General features: G+C 51.6%; 1 long non-coding RNA gene across 2 annotated transcripts in view; it reads right to left on the bottom strand.

The window, feature by feature from the left end:
• Nucleotides 1-13,861, bottom strand: part of LOC140847391 (uncharacterized) — a 46,280-nt gene extending 32,419 nt beyond the window's left edge. For both annotated transcript variants that reach the window (XR_012127375.1, XR_012127374.1), the window contains exons 1-2: nucleotides 13,735-13,861; nucleotides 494-670 (exon numbers count right to left, since the gene is read on the bottom strand). This is a non-coding gene — a long non-coding RNA (uncharacterized lncRNA). The remainder of the gene's footprint in view (nucleotides 1-493; nucleotides 671-13,734) is intronic.
• Between the last annotated feature and the right edge of the window lie 11,968 nt (nucleotides 13,862-25,829).

Below are 25,829 nucleotides of genomic sequence, written 5' to 3' on the forward strand. Positions count from 1 at the left end.
CCAATGGCAAAGGTCAGTAGGTCAGGTTCCAGGGCACAATTCTCAACCCATCCTGCCAGTTCCACCAGTTCTACCGGTTCCATGGAGCTTCAGACCTGAGCACAGCAGGAGCATTTGGATGCCCTTCCCCAGAGATTCAGATTTAATGAGGTGGGGCCCAGGCATGGGGATTTTTTTAAAGCTCCCCTGTGATTGGAAAGCAGGACCAGGACAGCAGCCTGCCCACTCTGGCAGTGCAGACCCTGCTCCAAAAAGAATATACCTGCTGCGAGGGCGGCGGGGAGTTGGGGGGCTTCTGGGAGGTGAGAGGCAAGTTCTAGGACCTCTCTGAGTGAGCCTGCCTTTCCAGTTTGCTTTCACTAGTATTGGCCAACGTAGGCATCTGCTGCCAAGTTTTTTTCTCCTTCACTCAGCAAACATATATGCAAGGGCCAGAGCATCTGGCCCAGGGGTTGTGGTGGGTATAAAAGGGTCTGCATGTGTCTAGCCTTACCTGCCAGTGTGCATAAATAAAGTAGCCTCAGCAGCAACAGCACGATGTTACGAAGTCTTTACTCCCACCTCAGCTGAGTTTCAGCCAAAGTTCCCGGTTATTTCCTAAAACCTCCAGAGGGCTTCCTGGAGCAGGGAGGAGGGGTGGCCTTCCTGACACCACTGTGGACAGGACTCCCTGTGGAAAGACCAGGCCTTAGTCAGAGACAGAGTAGGAGCTGGGGGTGAGGAGGTTGGGGACCAGATACCAGGCACAGAAAAAATGTAGTTTTTTTCTCCCACTCTGGCCCCATTTATTACAAAGGCATAATACCAGTATTTGCCCCAAGCCAGACACATTCATGTATTCAACAAATATCGACAGCCTCCTGTATGCCAGGCACTGAACTAGATGTTGAAAATACAGCATGAAAAAAAAAACAGATGTTTTTTTTATCCCTGGCCTCATGGAGTCTGCAATTCTGGTGAGAAAGAAAAGCCAGAAACAAAATAGCTGAGTAGACTATACAATGGGTCAGGTGGTAATGAGTGCCAAGGGGTGCAAGAGACAGGGAAGGGGATAGGGTGTGCATGAGAGGGAAGCAGAGAGCCAAGGAAATCCTCACAGAGAAGCTGACTCTGCATAAAGACCTGAGGAGGAGCCAGCATTAATTAGTAGGAGATGGAGGGAACATTCTAGGCAGAGGGAAGAGGAAGTACAAAGGCCCTGAGGCCAGAGCAGCCCTGCTGGTGGCTGGGGCAGAGGGGTCAAAGAGAAGGGAATAGAGCATGAGGTCAAACAGATGGAGTTCCAGTCACATAGACCTTACAGGATGCCACCAAAGGACAATAGAGTCGCCATCAGCGCTGCTTTCTCCCTGAGTAAGCTGGGAAACTTGGGAGGGCTTAGAGCAGAGAAGTGACATGCCAAGAGCACTCTGACTTCATCATTGAAACTAAACTGGAGCGGGCAGGGGTGAAGAAGAGGCCAGCAAGGAGTCACAGCAGAGAGAGCATCGGGGCTCGGCCCAGCCTGCTGGCAGCCACCCATGAAAGCGGTCTGGGGGTGTTATGATCATGAAGTCCACAGGGTTTGCTAACCAAGCAGATGCACAGAAGGAAAGAAAAAGGAGAGGCCAAAGGAGATTCCAAGTTTTGGGGCCTGTGAAATGAGAGGAAGGGGTAGCTCTTTACTGAGATGGCTGGGGCATTGGTGAGGCTGCTGATGGAAAAGGAGGTGCTGGGGAGGGGATGTCATGTAAGGCTGAAGTGCCTTTTTGCTATCCCGTTGGCGATGTCAAGGAAGTTGAGCTGGCAGTTGATAAGGCTTCTGTGACCTGTTTCTGAGCTTTGGACTCTAAATGCCTCTCCCGGTCCTGGATGGGGTCACAGGCGGCCCCCACCCCTCCATCATCCCTCTGGAGCCCTTCCTCTTTCCATCTACCAAAGAAAAACAAAGCCTCTCGGTCCATCAGCTCCTGGAAATACTGAAGACCCTGGCACCTCAGGCCAGCCAGCACATGGAAGGCCCACCAAGAGTGCACCCACTTCAAATAGAGACCAACATTCCTGAGTAAATAGTGGGAAAAACATCTTGACTGGGACTTGATCTTGAAAATGTCACTTGAATCATAAAAATGGGTTTTTTATCTTTAATAAAATGGAGCTTCTACGTGCAACTGTGTACTCATTCTTAGCAGTAACAAAGTGCTAACAAGTTTGGTTGGAAGTGCAAAGCTTTTCTCTTCTCCCCTCCCCAGCCAAAACACCTAGTGGCAAAACAGCCTCCAATTCACTCTTAATTTTCACATGCCATCATAAAGAGGGTCATTTTGGCAAAAAGGTTCAAGGCCTTCATCGTTATCCCAAGGGTGTCTCTTGATTCTTTGTTCTTCAAAGGGTCCTCTTGTGGAAACTCCCATCATGCCTCCTGCTTCAGGATCGGCTCTCCCATTGGAACCTGGCTAACTGGGCCAGAGCCTGATTAATAACTCCTTGTGTGATAGTAGCAATTCTCGGCATGGTTTTCATTGACTTCAGGAAATTCAGCAGCTCTTAAGTTCACTTTGCAACTGCATTGCACTGTGTTTGGGCTGTGGTCCGGCTCCTGGAGACTCCAGGGAAGGAAGGACACAGCTGGTAAGCAGGGACAGCTGGCTGGATAGGGACAAATTTCATGTGGTCTGTTCATTACTGAGTATTCCTCTAATATGACAGCTTTGGCTTTCTGACACAACCACATAGTAACAGCGACCTAGAGGGGAAACGTTTGCTGAATGAGGAGCCCCTGGATGTGGCCAAGGTCATTCCAAAATACCAGTATTAGTCCCCCAGTTCTTGTTCCACTGGGCACTTCAAGATGTTACCATCTAAGATGCAGAAAGGTACATGGAAGTTTCCCATCCTGCAGCTACGATTCTGCAACCCCAAAGTCTTTCTAAACTACCGGCTGCATTTTCTTTCTTTTGCTGTTTTTCTTCACAGGCCCAACCCCAGAGGCAGGGTATTACCCATGCAGAGCTCTGCCCCACAAAGCTACATTTATGTAATCATTCCACAACTCACAACTCCTGAAAACTTTGAAGAATGTTATTAGGCCCTGTAGGCCAGAAGAGCCGTTTCCAGGGTAACAGCAGCGCCACACAAAGGAAGCAAGGCCATTCCGGTCCTGCACACCTCTTGGAGTTCAGGCTGCTGCAAAGAAACACATGCCCGGGGCCTGAGGGACACTTCCTGTGGTCCTTACCCCACAGACCTAGCACCCGTGGTGACGACATGCACGGTGCACTCAGGGGCCATACCTCCTGCTTCAAATATCTCATCCTGTTGTCTTGTCATAAATCTACCCATACATGTCCATCAGCACATCCCCATTTGTGGTCTGGAAAAGTCGGCATAGATGTAAGAGTAACTCCTGCGCAGACTTTGTTTTTCCACCGTGTAGCTGGAGGCCAGCCGCCTGGCCTTTGTTTGGAGTAAGAGGGAGATGAAAACTGTCTCTATGGAAGAGACAGCTCTTTCCAGGTGCTTGAGCAACTCCAGACCTGGAGAGCATGACCGTGCCCCTTTGACCTTGCCCCCAAGATGAAACCCCAGTGTCCTTCTTGTCTGAACATGACACATTTCCCCCATCTGATATGGAAGCTTGGAAATGAAAAGGGAGTTTCTGGAATCACTGTCCATGTAAGCCTTTTCACCCTGTGTTTGTTGGCTTTTGACATTGCCTAATCCAGTCCAGATCTGGCAGTATCCCTGAAGGGGAGCCATGAACAGCCAGGTGGAAGACCCCCACTGTGGGACTCAGGACATCTTGTTGAAGTCCAAGAATCGGACTATAAAGTTCATGGGGCCAAAGCAGGTCATGGCCACTGGGTTGCTCCACCCTCTGCTCCTCCTCTGTCTCTGTGCACCCCATCTCCCCATCCACATCAACACCAAACTCAGCCTTGACCTTGAGTTTACTTTTAAGTTTCTTTCTCAGGAAAACTCTGAGCTAGCGCTGGAAAAACATGTTTCTGCCGATGGCACTGAACTTCCCTCATTCATATGGAGTCAGACCTTCTGATTACTCCCACATTAAGAAGAAGTGAGTAATAGGAAGCCCTTGGGATTGGGGGCCTTTACTCTTGAGAATGGAAGAGCCCAGCAGAGTGAAAATTAACACGTGTGACAAAATAAGAGACAGGGGCAAAGCTGAGTGGCACCATTAAAATCCAATAGCAATTCAGAGATGGGAGCTTTCAGGGCAGGCCAACTTAAGAAGGGGTGGGTGAAGGTTTGGGGGTTCTTGACAGAAGTAGAAGATTTCCATAGAAGGGGAGGGCCACGCAGGGGGCGGCAGAGCCAAAGCACAGAGATAGGAATGCCCCTGACCTGTGTGAGCAGAGAGCACAATCTACAGAAAAAGAGGGTTTACTTCATTTTTAAGAAATTTGAGCCACTCAGCATTACCAGTCATGAACTACAAGGTACCTACTATGGGCCAAGTACAATGTTGGAGCCTGCAGGAGATCTGAGGTGGGTTCATCAGGACCAGGATAGACCAAACAAGGACAAAGGACCAGAACAAAGTGACATGTCTGCATTTGGGTCCCCCAGGCTGACACTGAGACAAGGATCTGAGTGTAAGTAGTTTACCAGGGAGGAGGCAGGAAGGGCAAGGCAGCCAATAAGCGGGTTACCACTATGGGCGCCTGAGGCTCAGTCCATCTGGGGACCTCTGAGAGTGCACAGAACCACCATTCCAGAATGTTCCCCCCCCAGGCAAGGGAGCTGGATGTATATCCACCAGCGTGCAGAAGTCACTGGTTAAGGGCTGCTCCCAGGGAGCATTAATCACCTGGCACTTTCTGTCTGCCAGGTGGCCAAAGACAACCCCCTAGGACACAGGTGCTGGCAGCTGTGTGCCCAGAAAACATGAACACTAGGAGATATGGGTGAGGCATCAATACCATCTGCTGTCCCTGTGGTAGAAGAGGGTTGGGGGGAGAGACCATGGACTTGTGGTCTCAGTAAAGACCCTAGGACAGAGATGGGTTCCCAAATAGTCCTCAAAAGATCCTCGGGATTCAATATGCCAAGCAAGGTGGGTGGGGAAGTGGCACATCATTTCACATATAAGCAGCATGAACAAAGACGGCTAAGCAAGGGTCACATCTGGGGGAGGCCAAAAGGTATGGCTTCACTGAAACACAGTGACTGGGAAGAGCAGAGGGGGGACGTGGGCCTTCATGCCAGGCAATAGCTTTATTCCTCATCACATAAGCAGTGGGGAGCCACTGAAGGTGTCCAAGCAGGGACGGCACTGAGTTAGGTTTTGGGGACATTAACCCGGTCAAAATGCGAGGGGATAACTCAGAGGTGGGGCAACGAGGGGAAAAGTCCCCCAAAGAACTATTTGTTAGCCACAGAAGTGATTATTTCACCAGGGAGAGAGATGAAGGGGGCTCCCTGTGGCTCTGGCCCCCAGAGAAAGGCCCCTGAAAAGAACCACGTGGGAGTTGCTAAAAGGGGGACCAGCCCCTCAGCTGCCTGGCCTGATTGTTCCTGCTGGCAGAGATGTGGGCCCACTCATTTCTCTCCTATTTTCTTTCCTCTAAAAAAACGCTTTTGGCCTCTGGTTTCCAAAAGCTTTGCTCAGTGAGTTTAAACAGCATCTCACAGCATGGCCGAGCAATAACAAATGGCGCCTGGTGGCTTGCCTGCTGGTGGCTTAAAAAACAATTGATGACTTTTAATCAGCTGAATGAGCATGGGACAAACGACAGCATGGCCTGAATGCGGCCCAGACGTCATCGTCATCAACTGACATCAGTGGGGAGGAGGGAGGTGCCCTTCTGGCGAGCTTAGGAACAAACAGGAGCGATTCCTGGCCACTTGGGGCTCCAGGAGGCAGCCCTGCCTACACCCCAAAGCTGCAGCCTTCCTTCACACCTTTTGGGGAGACCAGGAGAGCTGGTTGCAGAAGCCAAAAGGGTAAGCCTCTGGGAATTACATAACCCTGTACATCATGTCATGGGGCCTGGTGGGCAAAGAGCTGGGGTGCTGGAGGGCCAGGCAGGACTTAGGGCCTCCTGTGGTCCTAGTAACCTGGAGAAGTCAATCCCCCCTACCACCACCACCCAGGACCTCAATTTCCTCCCCTGGAAAATGGAGGCAATAAAGGCAAGCTTGCTTTCTCAGGTGATCTCACAAGTGGGATAGCTCTGGGTCAGGACTGAATGTCTAAAGGACTAGATTTCAGTAGCCATTTGTGTATTCTGCCCCAGCACCACCACCACTTCCCACCCACCACCTCATCCTGCCCACACACCAACTGGATACTCCCCAAGCATTTCTGGTAAAGGAGTACAAATTCGAGCAAAGATGGCAGCACTGAAAGCAAAGGGATCTAACTGAGCACTTGCTATGTGCCGGGCCCTGAGCTAAGTGTATATGTGCATCATCTCATTATGTCCTTTTTACAGACAAAAAAACAAGCTCTGAAGGGTTAAAGAGCTTGCTCGCAGTTCTCAGCTACCAGGTAGTGTGAGAGATCAGAGCCCACACCTACCTGGCTTCAGAGCCTTCCTCTTACTCGCTTTTCCAGCTCAAACTGGGCCCAGCAGCAACCTAAGAAAGTAAGAGGCTGGGGAGACATGGGGCCCATTGTAGGAGCATATAAATTACCTTAAAAAGTGCCAGAAGTCTGACTAGGCAGCTAGAAGTGATGCTTACAGGCCATGCCTGGGTCAGTACCATAGCAATGCAAGACCTTTATGCCATGAAACCTCGCTGACCACCAAAAATTAGGGATTAAGAATGTACCCCGCAGGATCACCTGTTTTCACTTCAGACTATCTGGAGAGCAGATTTTCCTGATGCCCTCTCTGCCTGCAGGCCCCTTCAGATTTCCTTATACCTGTTCTAACTACTCCCTGTTACTCATTGTCCCCTCTCTGCCACCAACCCATCACTAGGTCCATATCACAGACCCAGTCCCCACACCCAGGAGGAAATCTGGACTCTTCAGGATCACCACAGCTAACACCTGCTCATGCACCCTCCATGGCCAACTGCATTGCTGTTCTTCACCCTGAGAACTGTCCCTCCCTCCCTGGATTAGGCTGGGTTGCCTGAGACATGGGCCGTGAGGTGGAGACCTGTTTACAGGACGTCGACGGGAGGGTGTTCTTGGGAACAGCACCTCTGAGGGAGTGGGAGGCAGCAGGATGGGGAAGTTGAACTACCATGCAGTTGCAACAGAAGCCTCAGCTGACCCCATGGAAAGTTCTGGAGCTGGGATGGCCCTTCAGAGATGTCCCGAACTGACGCAAGGGGATAAGCCCTTGTATACCCCTTCCCGTAAACCAGTCATTGAATACAAGTTGGCCCCGGGAGAGGGGTGTTACCTTGGGTAAAGCAGCTCAACACCCATCAGCTAAGGGCATTCTGAGTGAGCAGCCATGCCCCCACACCTGAAGGGGAGCTCTGGGGGTGCACTATGGCATCCACTACTCTATTCCACAAAACTCATCTTGCAGTTGGCAGCTCAAGCCTGACCCATCCTTGCCAGACTCCTAGTCACTACCTGATCATCTCGGACTCTCCCCCATTGCTGTATGGATCATCCCGCTTCAGAAATGTGAGATAACTCCTTGCCCTCCATCTGTAGACAGTGAGAAGCAGGAATCGCCTTCCTACCTGAGCCCAGGGCCCGGGGCCCGGGGCCCGGCTCCCAGCACACGGAGGTCTCTCCCTAAGCGCTAAGTAGATGGATGCTGCATGGGAGGTGCCGGCAGGCCCATGGGAACTTTCCAGCTTCCACAATTTCCACTCTGTCCGTGCCTCAAAGTGTCCATGTGGCTTATGCTGATGACAGGCAGACACAGAGAAAGTCTGCTTCTACAGCCAACCTGGCAACCTCTCTTGGGCTCGGGCCAAGAAAGTCCTGTCCTTGTTCCCTTCCCCGTCCAGCGTTCTGCTGCAAGGCCATTTCCTAGTTAAGAGGGCCAAGTGCATTTAGAGAGCTCCGTGCCAGGGAAAGCCCAGTGCCACTGCCAACAGTGCTACATCGCCATTCTTCTGAAGGAAATTACTATCGATCTCACAGCTCTCCTCCCCATGCTGTTTGCCGGGGACAGCCAAGGATTCCCGTGCCAGCTGGGCTCCCAAACGGCTCGACTGTTCCTGCACCAGATGGCCAGACCAACACCCTCTGGCTGCCGCACACCCCCAGGAGACGAGGCTCTGACGTCTATTTGCCTGGCTTTTTATGCGCGGAGGACAGTGGGGTCAGAGATTACACGGACAACCACATTACAGTTAAAATCTCTGCACATCGAAAACATTTCCAAATCCCAGTCATTATCAATGGAACCAATGAAACAGGGAAAATTTTTCTCTAGCCTGACTTTCACTGCTCATTCAACAGAAACAGCTGAGTGCCTACTTAGCCAGAAGGATGCTGTGGCAAACAAGATCGTTCCTACCCTCAAGGAAGTTACAGTCTCGCAGGGTGTAGGTAGGGTGACTAAATCATTTATTGTTCAAGCCAGGACACTTTTGAGAACATAAAGGGGATGTGATTAATACTTAAACCAGGGTAGTTGGTATAAACCAGGACTTGTTCCAGGCAAACGAAGACACTTGATCACCCCAGATATAGATACAACAGGACCAAAATGGGGGAGTTCAGATAATGGGGGTGTGGTAGTGTTAGGTCGTGCCACAAGGTGGCGCAATTGAAATACTCGTAGCTTTTCTTTGTTTTTGTTTTCTATCTTGATGAAAACTAATTTTTCTTTCCATTGTGACAGAGCAAATAGAACCTTTCCATGGTGTGCTAGAACCAGACAGTACTGGTTTGTGAGAGCCAATCACTAAATTTTCAGTAGTTTTGTAAGCCAATTGTTAAACACAGCCATTAATACAAATTAAATTAAAATAATTAAAATTACAATAATTAAAAACTTAACATTGAATAAACCATATTAAAAACAAAGGTAATAAATACTCAAAACTCATGCCTTCTTAATGACTTTACTACAGTTTACTATTATCTCAGATTAATCTGTTTTATCCTCGTGAAAATGCTATTTAATGGTGTGCTATTGCACATCTTTCCCAACTCCACAGTCAGAGCCATTGCATGGTAGCTTGAGACTGGCCATGGTAGAAGTTTACATCATGGAAATCAACAGATGCTACAAATCAAGGCTTTGGAAAGCAGCGGAAGGAGTAAGGCAGCCAGTTGTTAAACATTTAACCAGCACACTGCTGGGACCAGCATTTAAGTTTCATAATTTATCCGGCCAATTTTCATGTACTTTGGGCAGTTTTACCACATTCCCCCAAATTACAATGTCCTCCCCTCAAAAAAACACAGAAAGTTGGGAAAGAGGGATCACGTTCCTCCCATAACCTCATCTGGACACTCAGGAATGGGGAGTCCATATAGACAAGCCAGTTCAGTGCTAAATGCCACAACAGGTGTGAATCAGGGGACCCACAGCCAGGCTCTGGACTGCTGTGGAAAGCTTACTCCAAGTAATTGATACCTGGCATTTGCATATTCAAACTGACCAATGGGGAACTTAAGGTATCTTGTCTGTGTTTGGTGAGATGACCTCAGTTCTGCCCACCTGCACCCCTCATGCTATAGGCATGTGGCACACTCAACAACAGGGTTATTTGAAAAGAGGTTAGCCAAGGGACTATTTACAGAGTGTGCGCAGATTACAGAAACCACAAAGAATAGGGGTAGGGAAGTGCCCTGGGATGAGCAACAGTGCAAAGCTGTTCCCAGGACCTGGGCTGAAGAGGTGGGGGGCTGTTAGCAGAACAGGAATGAGCTCTAGGTGAGGGCTGCTGGGAGCTCAGGAATGCAGCCCCTGCCAAACTGCAGCCCAACTGGGGAAATAAATACCCCCACCTCCTGATTTCTGCTAGCCAGATTACCCATTGGAGCATCTCAGATCCGGGGGGTGAAAACAGATCTGCCCAACCAGTATGGTGCTGCCCTCATTGGTCTGCAGGCCCCAAAGGACAAGTCAAGGCCCACTCATCTGTGTGAGGCCTGGCACAACAGAATGAACCACAGACTGGCTGTGAGCCTGGTGGCAGGCAGGCCGTTGCCTAGCCAAGCCAAAGACCATCCATTTGACCCAAGCTTAATGTATGGATGTGTCGTAGCTGCACATATGCCTATAATTAAGTCTCTGCACTGGTGTGAATTTTACCTCGATGCTAATAAAGCTCAACACTCAGGGCCCTTCCCTTGCACAAACCCCTTCCATGACCCCGGCAGGACCCTAGCAGTTACAGTTTGTTCCTCACCACATTTTTGTTTAAAGAAGTCTGCCCACCCCCAACTATTATATACCCTTTAGGCCCCAAAACTTGGATCTGCCCCTGCTGCTGGGACAAGAAAGGGACTAGGCTGGTTACCCTGGTTTCTCCTTCCAGGGGTGAGTCCATTTGTGGGGTCCAGGAGAGTAGATGTCAAGCCACAGGATGAGGACCCTATTGTCCCCACTACCATCCTGAGGGAAAAGAGGTGTTTGTGGGCCACTACCTAAAAAGCAGGACCTAGGAGAGAAACCAGCACCCCTGTCCCTCCTCCTCACCCAGGTCTGGTGAGGGTTAATAGTTATGGGGCTAGGCCAGGCCTTTGGTGGCCACTCTGGAAGAGACAGGTGCCCACCACCTGAAGAGTCACCGTGCATATTAGCATAGTAAAAGCTCTAGATAAAGAAAAACATTTGGCTTTGTTTGCCCAGGGGTTGCCTATCCTTCCTGGAGCTTAAGCTGAAAGCAAAAGGGTGGGTAGGAATCAGGTAGGAGTGAGGCTTAGGGCATGGCCTGAGCCAAGGCCCGCCCTGACAGGCCTGGAGAAGTGGGAGAAGCTGACTGCAGCTGGAGGGAAGAGGCTGAACTGGCAGAGCAGGGCAGGCTGGCCCAGAGGAGACAGCAGCTCCAGCAAGTCTGGGACCCTGAGGGCAACAGGCTACCATGACCTCAGAGCTGGTGGACTCCCATCCTAGGCAGCTCTCCCAGCTTGCCTGCTGACCCCTTGCATCCTTCTGACTGTCACTGATGTTTGGGGGATGAGCAGGAGTGGACTCGGACCGTGGGGTGAGCACATGCTCAGGAAGTCTCTCCCCCATAGCCTCTGGTTCTCCTTACCTGAGAACTGGGGTGACCCACAGTGCCCAGTGCCCCTCCCCCCTAGGGCAGCAGATAACCCTGCTGGCCCCTCAGAGGGGATGCTCCCCTCAGATTGGTTTCCCAGGGACAAGGAGGGTTTGGGGATCCCCTGACCCACTATGACCAAAGACATTGTCCCCAAAACTACTGGCCATGGAGCTGCAGCCTGCTGCCACCAAGGAAAGTTTGGCTCCAGAAAGAAACAAGTGGCCTGCAAGAGTGGCCCTGGCTGTTTCCTAAGCTCTAGAGTCCAGGCCACTGGGTGCTGACTGCAGTCCCATGAGCCCTCAGAGCTGCTGGTGTGGGGGAGAAGTGAGCATTCACACATTTATTCTCTTTAGAAAGCTTGGAGGATGGGCAGACGTGATGTTCGAACCCTGGGCAAGACATCAGACCTCCATGACACCTACCACCCTCCTTGTTGTAGGCCCATCCTTTCTTTCCAGCAAACAGGATCTGCGGATGGCATCTCCCAGGCCAGAGTGTGGACGTGGCTTGGCTTTCCAGGCTCAAATTAGCACCCTGATTATGTCAAATATGACACATTCTCCAAGCTAATGACCTCTGCCCTCACCTTAAAAAGCAGCCCTCCACTTTCCTTGAGCAGACAGAGACTCCAGCAGTTCTTTTGTTTTCCAATGATGCTTTTTCTCCTTGATACCCCTCCTTTCAATCTGATTTTGTTTGGTGTCTCTAATAGAGCGGGGCTTCCCAGCCTCCTGTCTTACCCTGGCCCCAGGAAGAAGCCAGTCTGGGGAGTCTGATTCAATGTACAGATTTGTGGGGTTGGCGTACATCTCTCAGATCATGCTCAGAGTGACCATTCAGAAAGAGTCCTGGGTCTCTGCATGCAGTCTGGCCTTGGGACTGGTTTTCTAAGAGGAGCCAGGCAAGCTGGTGGGTAGAGACAGGCTTTTTGGCAGCATGGGCACTGGGCAGAGATGGACCTGGCTATACCCAGGAGCAACTGGAGGAATAAATGCAAATGATTAGCAGCATGACCATCAGAGTGTGGCAGCTGGCCACCTAACCCCAGACACAGGAGAGTGTCTGGTGCCTAGAACCTTCTGGAGCAGGGAAAAGGAGCAGCTGAGAGCTCCTTAGCTCCACCCTTCACTCTACATGGCCCTGCACACAAGAGTGTCCCACCTAAATGATGGAGATCGTGGGAGTGTGAATGATGGTCCCTGTGGCAGTCTGGGTTCTCCAGGTAGCAGACACCACATGGAATCAGAAGTTCAGCCTGTGAAGGATCAAGTGAGGAGGGACCAGGCAGGGAGAGCCTTCAGACCAGGGTGCAGGTCTGACCCGAGAGAGGAGGGAAGGTGGAGGGGGTGGGAAGAGACTCCGACACAGAGAAGCTCTGAGAAAGTCCAGCCAGGCCAATGGAGAGCTCCAGACAAACACTGCCCAGCAGAGAAGTTCCCCATCAAGCAGAATGGCCCAGCTCTGCTGCCCCATGTGCTCGGCTATTGATGGGGACAGCCTGAGGACAGTGTGGCCTTGGCAGGAGCAGAATGCTACAGCAGATCCTGAAGGGAAGGTGCCATAGCTGGGGGCTGTCAGCTAATGGCAATCCTCCCAGGACACTCTCCACTACGGGGATCCCCGGGGGTGCCCTCCCATGGCTGCCACAGTCCTTTTGTGCTAAGGCAAAAGAATGTATCAGGGAGGGGTGTGAACCTGGTCCCATGACCTCAGACAAACTTTTCCCCCTCTTAGTTTCTTAGTGTGTGGAGGAAGGTAATTCACCATCATCTTATCTACCCCCACCTTTATTAGGATACTGAACACCCTAGATTCTGGTTATTTTAATCTTTGAGCTCCTCAAAGGTGGATAGAGAATCAGAAAGGATCTGAGGACTGAGAGGCATCCACCACTAAAGATAAAGACATTCAAGGTGGGAAGGGTCCAGGGTCCTCGTCTATTTGCAAGTACAGAAGGGAGGTGGGGCTGACCCAAGACCACTCAGCTACCCAGTTATTGATTTGATTATTTCACAGAGGTGTATTGAGCACCTGCTCTATATGGATGACTACTGCATGCCCAAGAGAGGCCATGAATTTCCTGAGGACCCAAGGGGCTTGAGCAAGAAAAGCCTGCTGCCCATGTTCCCCTCCCCCACCCCCACCCAAGCAGGTTTCCCATTCTCAAAGGAGAGGGGTAACATTCCAGATCAATCCCACTTGGCCCTGAGGTAGAGAGATGAGGGGGTTCAGAATGGAAGTTCCCTAAGAATGGAGAATATAATCCCAAGGATTTACAAATACACTCCCCCTGCACCACCAACTCACAAGTATGGCATGCGTGCACGTACGTACACACATGTAGCCATCTTTGGCATCATTAATAATTTATCTTTATAGAACCCTGTACAGTCTACCAATATTAAAGCATTAAAGCATTATCTCATTATTATAATCACAAGAATTGCTTTGGGGTCGCCTCATTCTTCCTGATAATGAAGTTGGGCCCAGAGAAAAAAACGAGCAGGGTCAAATGGCTGGTAGGTGGCTCTTAACCTTTGGGGCTATCTCAGATCCCTTTAAACACCCTCCCTTCCGAAAAATACATACCTGCTCAAAATTCTGCAGACACTTTGCAGGTCCCTACTCCAAGCCCTTGCAGGGCTGGGCAGGTGAGGGTGGAAGGGGGGTTAATCCCCCCTCCCCTCAGTGGTGGGAGACCGGACTAAAGTTTTGGCCTGGTGGGACTGAGTTACAACAGGCAGCCTCTGGATGAAATCACCAAGAGAGGACTCTGTGACATCACAGCAGGATTAAGAAATCTCCCAGCACAGGATGGGCATGGAAGGGTTAAGGGGGTGTAGGGTTTGTTTTTCACCTCTGAAGACTGTTATGGGTCATTAAGAGCACACAAGGCCTAGCAAGCATTCCCTTCCCTGGGCCTGTCTCCATCGCCCAGCTCTGCTTCCCAACAAGATAAGTCCTGTGCAGGAAGACAGTCCTGCTTCCCAGAGACGCTGGGAAATCGCCCCAGATAAGGGCTGTTGCTCCCAGTGTCCGAGTAACCTCGGGCCTTTCTGATGCAAGAATGGCAGAGCAGAGAGGCTGCATTTCTTGCCGGATAAGGAAGCGGAATCCTTTCCTTGGCGTCTCCTAACACGTTGTTGTTCTAGGCCACTCTGGAGGAAGAATCCTCACCCCGGAATGCAGTACGGTGCAGGCAAAAGTGGGGCTGCTGTCTCCAGGTGGTGGGGAGGGACCTCGGCGTCAGTGTTGTTGAGTTATGGGGGTTGGAGTGCTCCAGTGACACCTCAGCCGCCTCCTGCTGGGCCCATGTACAACTCTTCACCGCCACCCGCCACTGGGGGCTTCGGGCACCTCCGCCCCCAACCCACCACCCAGGTGGTACCTGTGCCCTCGCAGGTGAGGAGAAAGGGCTGTGGAAAACACCATTACTGATAAGTAAGAACCCCTTTCAGGTTTAATGACACGTTGCATCCATCCTAAAGCTCTAAAAAAAAAAAAAAAAGGCCTTCTCGAGGGACGGCGCCTTGCGCCTGTAAATAGGAACGACAGGCCGGGGCGCGCGAGGGGGAGGGTGCACGGCGCGACGCGGGTTTGTAAATTAACTGGGGGCAGCAGAGTAAATACATTACACACGGTATTTATTATGCGTCCGGACCTCGGAGGGCTTCTCCAGCTCCCGGACGTGGCAAATCTTGTCCGGAGCGCCGCAGGCCGCGCTGCCGAGGCCACTGCGACTCGGCCGGGGCTGGGGGTGGCGGGCTAGGGGGGTGCTTTGCATCCCGCGCCCAGGAGCCCCTAAGCAGACCCCTTACCGCGGCTGGAGGTGGAGGGCATGGTAGGGCGGGGAGAGACGTGGCCCCGGGCGCTGCTCGGGCGAGGGCCCGGGCGGGGAGGACGGCGGGGTGTGAACGGGCGGCGCGCCCAGCCCCTTAGCATTCCGCCGGCGCGCCCGCCATCGCCGCGTGCGCCCCCGCGCCCCACTGTAATTACCCCGATTACCAAATGAATCTCGCGCTTTTGTGCTCGCCGGGCGGTGGGTGCGGGGAGGCAGTTCTAATAGTTGTCATTAGGGCCGAGGGAGGCGGGGCGCCGGGGGCTGGGGGAGGAGCGCGGGGGGGTGGCGCCGATCCCTTGCTCGCTAGCTAGCTGGCGGTCCCGGGCGGCGCGCAGGCCGCTGCTGGCTGCTGAGTAATGATTTTTTTTCTAATTGGAGGCGAACAGCGGCCCTAATGGATGGAGCCGCTCTCGGCGCGCTCGCTGCGCACGCCCCTCGATCAATACTGCTTGCTACGACCGCCGGGCTGAGCTCCCCCGCCCTTTGTGGTCAGAGATGCTGTGGGGGCCGCCAATCTCCCTCCCCACCGCGTCCCCCACTCTGCCTCGGCCCCCCGGAGCGACCTCCGCTTCCCCGGAACCCCTCCCGCCCTTCCCGGACCCTCCATCCCCTCTGTCCTCACACCACGCCCAGCAGCCTGGTCCCGGTGGCTTTTCAGCCAGGGCAGGTTGTCAGGGCGGCGCAGGGGTGTAGGGGGAGGACAGACTCTGGATTACTCCCCCTCCCCCTCCGTTGGCGACCACGCTTCCGCCGATCGCCCCCAGATCGCCCGAGGCCTGGAGGAGAGCCAGGCACCGGCAGCCGCCTCCGAGTGTTTGCGCCGGCTGGTCCGGGAAGAGTTCGCTGAGTCCAATTAAAACTCCCCGTTCCTTCCTCCCTGGTCCCTCTCTCAGCTCAGAGCCGCTCCTCCTTGGCCCCTTCAGTTTTCTGTAGAAATAGAACCATGGGGCACAGACACACAGGCTGGGGTACCGTTCTCCCAGAACCCCCTGGTCTGTTTAGCTCAGAAAGTGGGCAGGGAGGAATCCTTGGGAATAAGGGGTCAAACGTGCCCCCTGTTTTGCGGGCTAGGTTCCTGCACTGCTACTAACTAGCTGATGACCTTGGACAAAGACTCAGCACCTAGAGGCCCTTTCCCTTCTATCCTGCAGAATTTTATCGAGCCCTACAAGCTGGGCTCCTATGATACAGCATTCGAAGGAAAGGCTGAACCCTCCCACTCCTCCTTGCACTTTGTAGACCCTGCCCGCTGCACCCTAGTGAGAAAAATTTGGAACTCTGGGCTCCTGGGAGGTCCCAGCTGCTCCATCTTCTACCCTCCCACCATTCTGCACACTTTCTGTTGCTGACAGCATCGTGCACAGCATTGAACATCACATGGCATAATAAACACTGATTTATTTGTGTCAGCCTTCCCCAACTACCACGTAGTCTCCATAACGACTGGGATTTTTGTCCATGTTTTATCCCCAACACCTAAAACAGAGCCTGGAACATAGTAGGTGCTCAGTAAGTATTAGTTGTATGAACAAATTGAAGGAATTCAAACTTGACCCAACTTCATCTACTCTCTGGGAGCAAATAAGACCTTGGCTTCTCACTCCTTGGGTTGTGGAAGCAAATAAGACCTTGGCTTCTCACTCCTTGGGTTGTGTGACATAGTATTTTCCAAAAATGACCACAGCAATATTTTTGGTCCCACATGCTCTTCCCAAACCTTGCCACTAGCCCCTTTCAAGAGAAGTCTGTTTCCTCTCCACCTGCACCTGGCCCACCCTTCGGGACTGCCCCCATGAATAGGATATGGTCAGTGATGCTGCAGACTTCCTAGTCTCGGTCATAAAAGGTGATATGGCATCCTGGCTACATAAAGAGGCCAAGGTAGGTATTCCAGCCAAAAGCCCCAGCTAATGTCCCAGCTGACAGCCAGCACCAGCCACAAGATAGGTGAACGAGTGAGCCTTCAAATGATTCCACTGAGCCACCCTGGTCAATGTCAAATGGCGTCACCCTTCAAGCCACCCAGCTGACACTAAGTGGAACAGAGACAAGCTGTCCCTGCCAAGTAGCAAATTCATAAGCAAATTCGATCATGATGTTGTAAGTCACTAAATTTTGAGATACACTGCAACCCAGCAGTAGATAGCTGGCTCTCCTACTCCAGTGACTTCTCTGCAGCCCCCTTCTTCCCAAGTACACCATGGGCCTCTTTGTCACTGCACACACAGCCCCGGCTCTTTTGAGAAACTCAGCTCTAGGCTCCACCCCTTCAGCTAGCCACTTTTTTAAGAGTCCTCAGCAACCCTATTTCATTGCCACAGTTGCCTAGGTAAACATCAGCGCACTAGGAATCGAAGCTGGTCTTTCTCTGGGCCTGCTCCTGAGAGGCCCAACTCAGCAGAAGGAAACCCCTCTGCCTTGCTGATCAGCACTGCCACCGTCCTCCTACCAGCTTATCCTGTTACATCTCCCTGGTCAGAGCTCTCCCGCCCTGTGTGACTTCCTACTACTCTCTACATTCTCCTCTCCGTGCCAACAGCAGCCCCACATCTTCCCCTTCTCTCCTACTTCACAGAGACCATGGGAGTCACGGTCTAGACTCCCCCACTGTCCCAGCATCTTGCTACCACAGTCTGTCTACACCACCCTGTCCACCCGCCCTCCAGATTCAAGAGAAGAGCATCCTCGCTGCTCAAACTCTAGGGCAGCATGGAGCAATAGACTTTTTTTTGCAATGATAGGACTGTTCTATATCTGCACTTTCCTAGCCCCTAGCCACATGTGGCTGTGGAGCACTTAAAATGTGGTTAACATTACCAAAGAACTGAATTTTATTTTATTTTATTTTAATTGGAATCATTGAATGTAGCTAATGGCTCCTGTATTGCACAATGAAACTCTAGAGATTAGTCCCTCCTTCTCCCATGTCCCCAGCCTCACCCTCCCCATTAGCAATTAACATTTCCCTCCAATCTTATGCCCTCCAACTACACCCCCACTCGTGGTCCTTTGCAACCTAATTTCTTAATGGATCTGTCTCCAGGGCCTCTTCCCCCACTTCTGATCAGCTCCCACACCTACCCCTCCACCCTCCCACCCCGTGCCTCACTCAGGTCTGTACCTGCTGTTGTCCCCACCACCCTCCCACCTCCTCGCCACCTAGGGAACTCTGACACACTTGGAAGCCACAACTGAAAAGTCACTTCTCCCAGGAAGTCTTACCTGATACCCTCATCCCCAGATAGAGTAGATGTCCCTGCTGTGTGTTGTCATGGTACCCAGTTCCCTGTGACTGTGCATGTCACAATTTGTTGCAATTGACTGTGGAATTTCCAGGCTTCCCTGTGGACTGGTTACGCCATGAGGGCAGAGGCCAAGCTCCCTCACTCATCATCACACACAAGTGCTTGTACAAGGCACTTAATGGGTGCTCAGCAAATATTTGTTGAAGAAATGCCCTAGGAAGAGGAGGGCAAAAAGCCATAAACTAGTGGGGAAGGCCATAATTCAATAAGCAAGTGACAGCTGCTTCAGTGGAGGACCCAGTGGGTGGGTGGGAGCCCTGGGTCAGGGACACTGGGGTTTTGGCAAAGTCTGCCCAAGAAGGTGATATCTCCAGCAGACCTGAAAGGACAGAATGCATCTACCAGGTGGGTAGAGCACAACACTATTCTGGGGAGATGAGTGGCATAATCAAAAACTCAGACACGAAATAGCAAGAAGCAGAAAGAAAAGTACTGGTGTGAGTGGTCAAAATAAGGAAGTTTCTGGTGCCCCTGATGTTTGATACCTCTCTCTACCATAGCCTGATTTCCTGTGCCAGGGCCACCTGTCCAAGATGCCCCTGGGAAAAGGTGCTGTTTTCCTCCGGCTTTCAAGGTGATCTGTGTACTCGGCTCAAGAGCTGATGTTTGCAGCCAGGAGGTCGGAACACCTGAGAACCACTTCGGTAAACAGCCAGGTCAGGCTGCCTCTGGAGAAGGCTTCTGGGTGGCGAGAGGAGAAGGGGGAGAGAGAAGCCCACCAAAGGCCTGCTTGAGCCTGTTCCTGGCCTGCCCATGTGTACAGTGAAGGCCTTCCTGAGGAGAGGGTGCAGCCCTGACTTAGTGCCCCTGGCAGCTCCTGCCATGGGGGTCTAACCAGTAGTATGCTGGTGAACATTTAACAACCAGGTCTGGGGCAGGGGAGTCTTCATTTCTAGCATTTGCCAATTTCCACAGAGTAAATCTTCCTGCCATAGCCAATTCCAAGCTATTGACTTGTCACTGAAAGCGAAGTTGGGAAGAGATATGCATAGTGCACTCAGCTCTTGTGAGCGGGAGCTGGTGCCAACACACCAGTGAGTTTAGCCCCATGGCTGAAAGAGCAACAGCTCGTCATTTATAGCCAGGGACTCCTAAGTACAGAAGGCCAGGCTAGGAAGCAGAGGAATGAACAGGAAGGGGCAGGGTTAGGGGCCCATTAGCTGGGCTGAGGTCCTGGGAGGGGAGGTGGCGCTGGGTGCCAGATCCCAGCCCAGGTGTCACTGGATGGTCTGGCAGCATTTGTTCATGTGTTTGCTGTCTCTTTCTCATGACTCTCAAGAACTCAGGCTTCTCGTGGGCAGACGCTCATTACATTTCTAATTGAGAAGGGTGGGCAAGCTTAGACCCGGGCCCTTCTCCTGGAGGTGGCCAAGGAGAGTGGCTGCAGACGCCGGGCCACAGGCTCAGTGGCCCTGGGCTGTGTGGGGGCTACAGGGTCAGACACAGAGTGGGTGAGGATTGCTCAGGGAAGACAAGACTTCCATTGAGTTGGATGAGAGGCTCCTGAACCAAAAGGGGCTCCAGGCCTCCACCTCTACAGAAAGACCCCCTCGGAGCAGGTCCAAGGCCCGGGAAACTAAAGGCCATGCCCCTGCCGCTTACCCTCAGACCACCTTCCCCACTCTATCCCCCAACCCTGCCACTCACCCGAAATCCTTTTCTCTTTTTTAATCCTTTTCTTTGTACAAAAAGGGGAGGGCAAGCACTGCTCAAACCGGCTTCTCTCCAACCACTGCTGAGAATTAGACTGAAGGGCACCACACATGCGGCAGAGGATAGGCCTACTTCCTGATGTGGGCATCTCTGATAATCACCGTGGTGGCTTCTCTTCATGCCGGCAGCTCATTAGGGTTTCTGGGGCCAGGCCAAGAAATTGCCAAGGACAAGACAGGCAGTGTCTGCCTGGAAACTCGGCAAAGCCCACTCCCCTCAGCGCCCTTCCTTCAGTGTAAGTGAGGGGGTGAGTTCTGCTGAGCTAGAATGGCGCCTGACAAGTGACACTTTGACGAGAGACGCATTGACGAGTCCCCAGGGAGACTGTGGAGTCTGGTTCCTGCAGACAGTGTCTCCCCTGAGGCAGTCTCCGTGCTTGAGTGCTGAGTGTGTGTGTGTGTGTGTGTGTGTGTGTGTGTGTGTGTGTGTGTGTGTGTGTGTGTGTCTGTATACATCCTGCTTCTCTGAGGAAGATTCGCCCAGCTCCACAGCTTGACAGAGGCCCTTCTGAGTCCTTGTGGGGCCCATAGACGTGGAGAACACATGTGGCAAACCAACCACTGGCTGCTGAGCTCAGGAGATCGCTCCTGGGGTTGCCCTGCCCTCATCTCCTATTCCAAGCCGGTCCCCTTCTTATGGGCAGCTCTTACCTTGGCTCTGCAAGGGGGAAAAGATCCAGCCTCTGGGCATGCGTTATGCCTGACTCAGTGCAAAGCCCTGGATCATACCTGGGCCATCATCCCTGTGCTAGGCATTGGGTGAATAGAGAAAGAAGTAAAACAGCATCCCTCCCTTTAGAGAGCTTGCAATCGAAGCACTGCAGAAGATGGTAAGGATCATCTGTTCCAAAGAAGCCAAGGTCACATGGAAAGCTTTCTGAAAGAGGTGGCATGTGAACTTGAAAAATGCCTAGGCCCACAAAAGCCCATGGAGATGGAACAAGCAGGAAAGCCAGCTGTCTTCCAGCAGTGGCTTGTGGTGGCGCATCAGAGTTCCTTTTGGGGAAAGTCCATGGGATAGATGTGGACGGGAGAGAAGAATCAAAGAAGCTCAAGGCAGGAGAGTGTGCCAGCAGCCAGCTGATCCCCCTCGGCCCCTTCCAGATGCCAAAAAGCAGCCTCAGCTTTTCCCTCATGTCCTGCAGGGAGTGCACCAAGGTCACACGTGGACCCCTAACTAGATGGCATTGAATGTCTGAGGCTACATGTGTGCTGAGTCAAAAGGCATTGCTCCCGTGCTCGTCTCCCTGGGGCCTGCAAGGGAAAACCTCACTCCTCTTCCTCCAGCAGCCCTTCAAATACTCCAAACAGCATGGGTTGGCCATCTACTGGTGCTTCAGAAACACCCCAAAATGTAGTGGCTTAAAACAACAATGGACTTTTTTCAGGATTCATGGGTCAGCTTGGCTCAGCAGGTGGTTCTTCTGTTCCCCATGACATCAGCTGGAGTCACTCATGCAACTGCACTCATCTGGAAGTTTGGCTGGGTCTGGGACATCCCAGATGGCCTCACTCATGTCATGGCAGTTGGTGCTGGCTGTTGGCTGAGGTACCTCTGCTGTCCTCTACTGACCTCCTTCCCCAGCAAGATAGCCTGGACTTCCAGCCTGGCAGTTCTATTCAAGGGAGCAAAAATAGATGCTATCAGACCTCTTAAGGCCCCAGCTCAGCAATCAAATGTCAATGCTTCTACAGCATTCTATTGGCCCAAGCAAGTCACAAGCCCAGCCCAGATTCAGTGGAAGGGGAAATAGACTCACTCTTCTCCTTCGATGGGAGGAGCAGTATGTACACACAGAGATGGAGGAATCAGTGTTGGAGGTCCATCTGAAGCCATCACAGCCCCAATATATCACAGTTCCTCTGGTCTGTGTAGTTCACATCCCTTCAGAAGCTCCTGACAGGCCCAGAGTTCTTTTTTCAAAGTTTCCCCTACCCCTCCAAACCCACTCTAAACACCCCTTTTAGGCTTGCCCTAGAACCTCCTTCAGTGGGGTAGGGGGCCGTCTGAGCAGCATGGAATATTGACAGCTTTCAGGAGATGGGTTGAGGCTGCAGCAGGTCTAACCTCTAAGGCAGCCCCCACATTGACTAGGGCCAGTGGGGGAGAGGGGCCTCCTGATTGAGGGTATTTAGAGCCACCCTGTCTGAAAGGCCTTTAGGAAAGAAAGCTTCCTGGCTGGTAAAGACACTGGAAAACCTGTCACAGAGCAGAACAAAGTGTTCTTTAAAAACCCTAAAGACTTTCGATGTCCCAGCTGGTCACTTGGAGCAAACACTGCTGGTTAGGAAACTCGTGCTGCTTAGCTGGCAATTAATCACTTAAAGCTCGGTGACGTCCTGCATATTGTCTGAGTTGTTATTTAACTCTGGCTGTCTTTATGCTGCCAGGCACTGGGCGGAGCCTCTAATACAGACTGCAGACTGGCCCAGAACACCTTCTTCCTGGTGGGAGAGTCTCTCCTCTCAAACTCCCTCTCTCTCTCTCTCTCTCTCTCTCTCTCTCTCTCATCATTTTTATTCTCTTCTTTGTATTTTTCCGTTCTATAAGAAGTATACTGTACTTTGACAACAAGAAAAAAAGTATTATAAACAAATTCAAGGAGCCCCTGACAAAGATGTTCATTGCAGTATTATTTATATTAACAAAAACTTGAGAACATCAGTGTCCAGCAATGAGAAAATTTCTAAATAACTTATTACAAATTCAAACTATGATGAATTCCACAGATGCCAAATTCTGAAGCCATTTAAAGTGATGTTCTCTAAGAGTCTTTAATCATACAGAAAAATGCTCACAGTAAAACATTAGGTGAGAAAACAAGCAACATTCAAAAATTTTAAAGGGTTTGATATGTGGAAATATGCTGATAAGAGCTAGTACTTATTAAGCACTTGCTATGTGCCAGCACTTACAGAAACCATCTCATTCCATCCTTGCAACATCTCTATAAGGTAAGTACTATTCATATCCCCGTTTTAAAGATGAGGAAACTGAGGCACATAGAAGTTGAATCACTTATCCAAAATGACACAGCTAATGTTACAGGGGATAGATTTGAACCCAGAGAGCAAGCTTCCTCTCCCGCACTCTCAACCACTCCACTGTGTATACATTTCCAGCGTGCTGGAAGGAGATGTGTTACAATGTTAACAGCAGTGATGTCTAGCTAGGGATTACAAGTAGTTTTTGTTTTTGTTATGATTTTCTGTAGGTTCCAAGTTTTTCACAACAGGGCATGATTTACTTTGATCCCTGGGAAGAGGTAAGTATTTTAAAATAAAAATAAGAACAAATGGGACAGCTGGCTGGCCAAACTCTACCCAGCGGACTTAAGGCTTGCAGCCTTTCTCTGATGCTCAGATGGCCATCCTGGCTCCCTCTGGTTCCCCCTCTTGGCTCTCCAACTTAGGAAGCAGAGAGACAAGCTCCCCCAACCCCCGGCCCTGGGCTCTGTTCTTGGCAACTCCTCATCAGTATCTGACCAGACCTTGCAGGTTCTAAATGACTGCAGAGAGGCAGCTGCTTCCTCACACAGAGCCACCCGCATCCCTCCCACCGCCTCACCCCGCCCATGCACCCCTCTGGTTTCCCGGCCCCAGCATCTGGCAGACACATGTGTCTTATCCCCACTCCTCCCAGCTCAGACCATGCCTTGCACACATCCTGCCGTCACCCAGGGCAGCCGGCATCTTGACATAGATAACCGCCTCTGAAAACACATCTACCCACTGGCTGCCCAGCGCAGAGAAGCCCAGAAACACTTGAGTGGTGCAGACAGCTTAGGAGGTTACAGCAGAGGGTGAGCATCTTGTAAAACCCAAACAGCCTACCGCGTGGGGGAATTGAGAGAAAATGGTACGTCTCACATGAGAGCCACTGGATCGGCTGGTTTGAGGCTACTGAGGAGGAAAAAAGCTAGACACAGCGCCAGAAGCTCTATTCTGGCAACAGAACCTGGAGGTGGGGTCTTGCCATTACTCACAGCAAGGAGGTCATCCTCAGACTCATTGACATTCAGTCCAAGCCCCAGTGGGATTCATTTTGTCCCCGTGAATGTCAGCCTGTATTTATCAGTCAGTCAACAAATATTTATTGAGCCCAAGGCAGCAAGTTACAAGGTACCTGGGTTAGGGAAGGGGTTCACAGGGGATGGGGAGGGACAGTCAGCCCCTCATCTTCCCTGCTCACTCCCCCCACCACATGCACACACACACACATTTTGAACTGCTGATGTAGGGACTTAGGAGATTGGTTCTGGTAGATTTCATATGGTTTTAATGGATGGTTTACAGGCTGTTGGATAGAGCGGTAGATGGATCATTGCTCCCCATTTCCCCTCCCCTCCCTGCATTAGAGTTGTCTACCCATACCCCTTGACGTGTGATTTTGCAGTTTTTCTCACTAGGAGTGGAATGTATTCCCCCACCCCCTGATTTTGGCTTGGACCTGTGACTTGTTTTAGGCAATGGAGTGTTGGTAGATGTGATACAAGCAGACATTTGCAACGTGCTTGTAAAGTGGGACTAGCCCTCTGACGCTTCTGCCAGCATCACAGGAAGAACGGACCCGGCTACCAGGCAGGACCACGGAGCCGACTCTGACTTCCCTCCACCTCTGCCTGGATCTAGAGCTGCCCGGACTAAGGCAACAGGCTGAGCAACTGAACCACGGTTCCACTCAGTCCTCAGCAGCTCTTCAAGGTAGGGCCCATTTTAGACAAGGAAATTGGGCACAGTGAAGTCACCTGATCAAGGTCACATGGCTAGGGGGCAGCAAATGAAGATCCCAACACAGCAGTTCAGCTCCAGAACCTTTCGGGTGAGCTACCACAGTGAAGGGTTCCCTGGGAACCTCCTCAGCCAGTAGATACTGGGTTCCTGGGTAGAGTCCAAGCCAAAGGGAACATTCCTCACCTGTGGTGACCTGGTAGTTGTATTTCATCTCAGCCCTAGATATTAAAGACTGGAACATTCCTGCCCACCACCACCACCACCACCACTATACTCACCTGCTTCAGAGGCTCAGAACACCTGATCTTCATCCCATGGCCACCAGACCCAGCTGGTGGCACTGAACATGCCTCTGGGCCCACACCACCCCAGGAGGTGCTGTGGATTGCCCTCCTGCTGGGCCCCATCTGCTCTCACACTGGGACTAGAAACCTCAGGCAAAGTGAGAGGAGCTCTTTTTTCAGCCTCCTGCCAGGACCATGGGCTCCCTCGGTTACAGCCATTATGGACAGGCCCTCAGCCCTTATGACCAAACCCCAGGCCCATCACAGGACTCTTGTGGAATAGGCTTCCACAGCCTGATGCGCAAGCATGGTGTCCTGGGTTTAAACTAGAAGGAGAGGTCGCTTTCTAGTGTAAAGTCCCTGAAGTGACCCTATGGCTTTCTGACACATGCATGTGCATACATACAGCTCATCTGTACACAGATATCTTAATTTTGGCCTTAAGGTCTTGAAGGGTAGGGAAGAGGGGTGGAAGTACTGTCTGTTACTATTAGAAAAGGAGATTTATTGCAGCCACACTAATTTACACTGAGTCCAGAGGATGGCTAAACAGTCCGTCACTTGCTCAAGTCCTTCAAGTCTGTATGAAGCAGATCTCCCTGAGTTGGCACAGAGTTGGGCTCTGAGCAGCACAACCAAAAATACAAGTGCCTTAAGCAAGCCAAAGTGTACTTCTCCCTCCAATTCTAAACTAGGTGGTTGGGGCTAGTATGGCAGCTCTGTTCCCTGAAAACCACTGTGGCAGGTGGTATTTTTCCAGAACTGGCCACAGCAATATCTCATATTCCTCATGCTCTTGTGCAATATG

Source organism: Manis javanica, chromosome X (assembly GCF_040802235.1).
Source record: "Manis javanica isolate MJ-LG chromosome X, MJ_LKY, whole genome shotgun sequence".
In the NCBI taxonomy this organism is placed as follows: domain Eukaryota; kingdom Metazoa; phylum Chordata; class Mammalia; order Pholidota; family Manidae; genus Manis; species Manis javanica.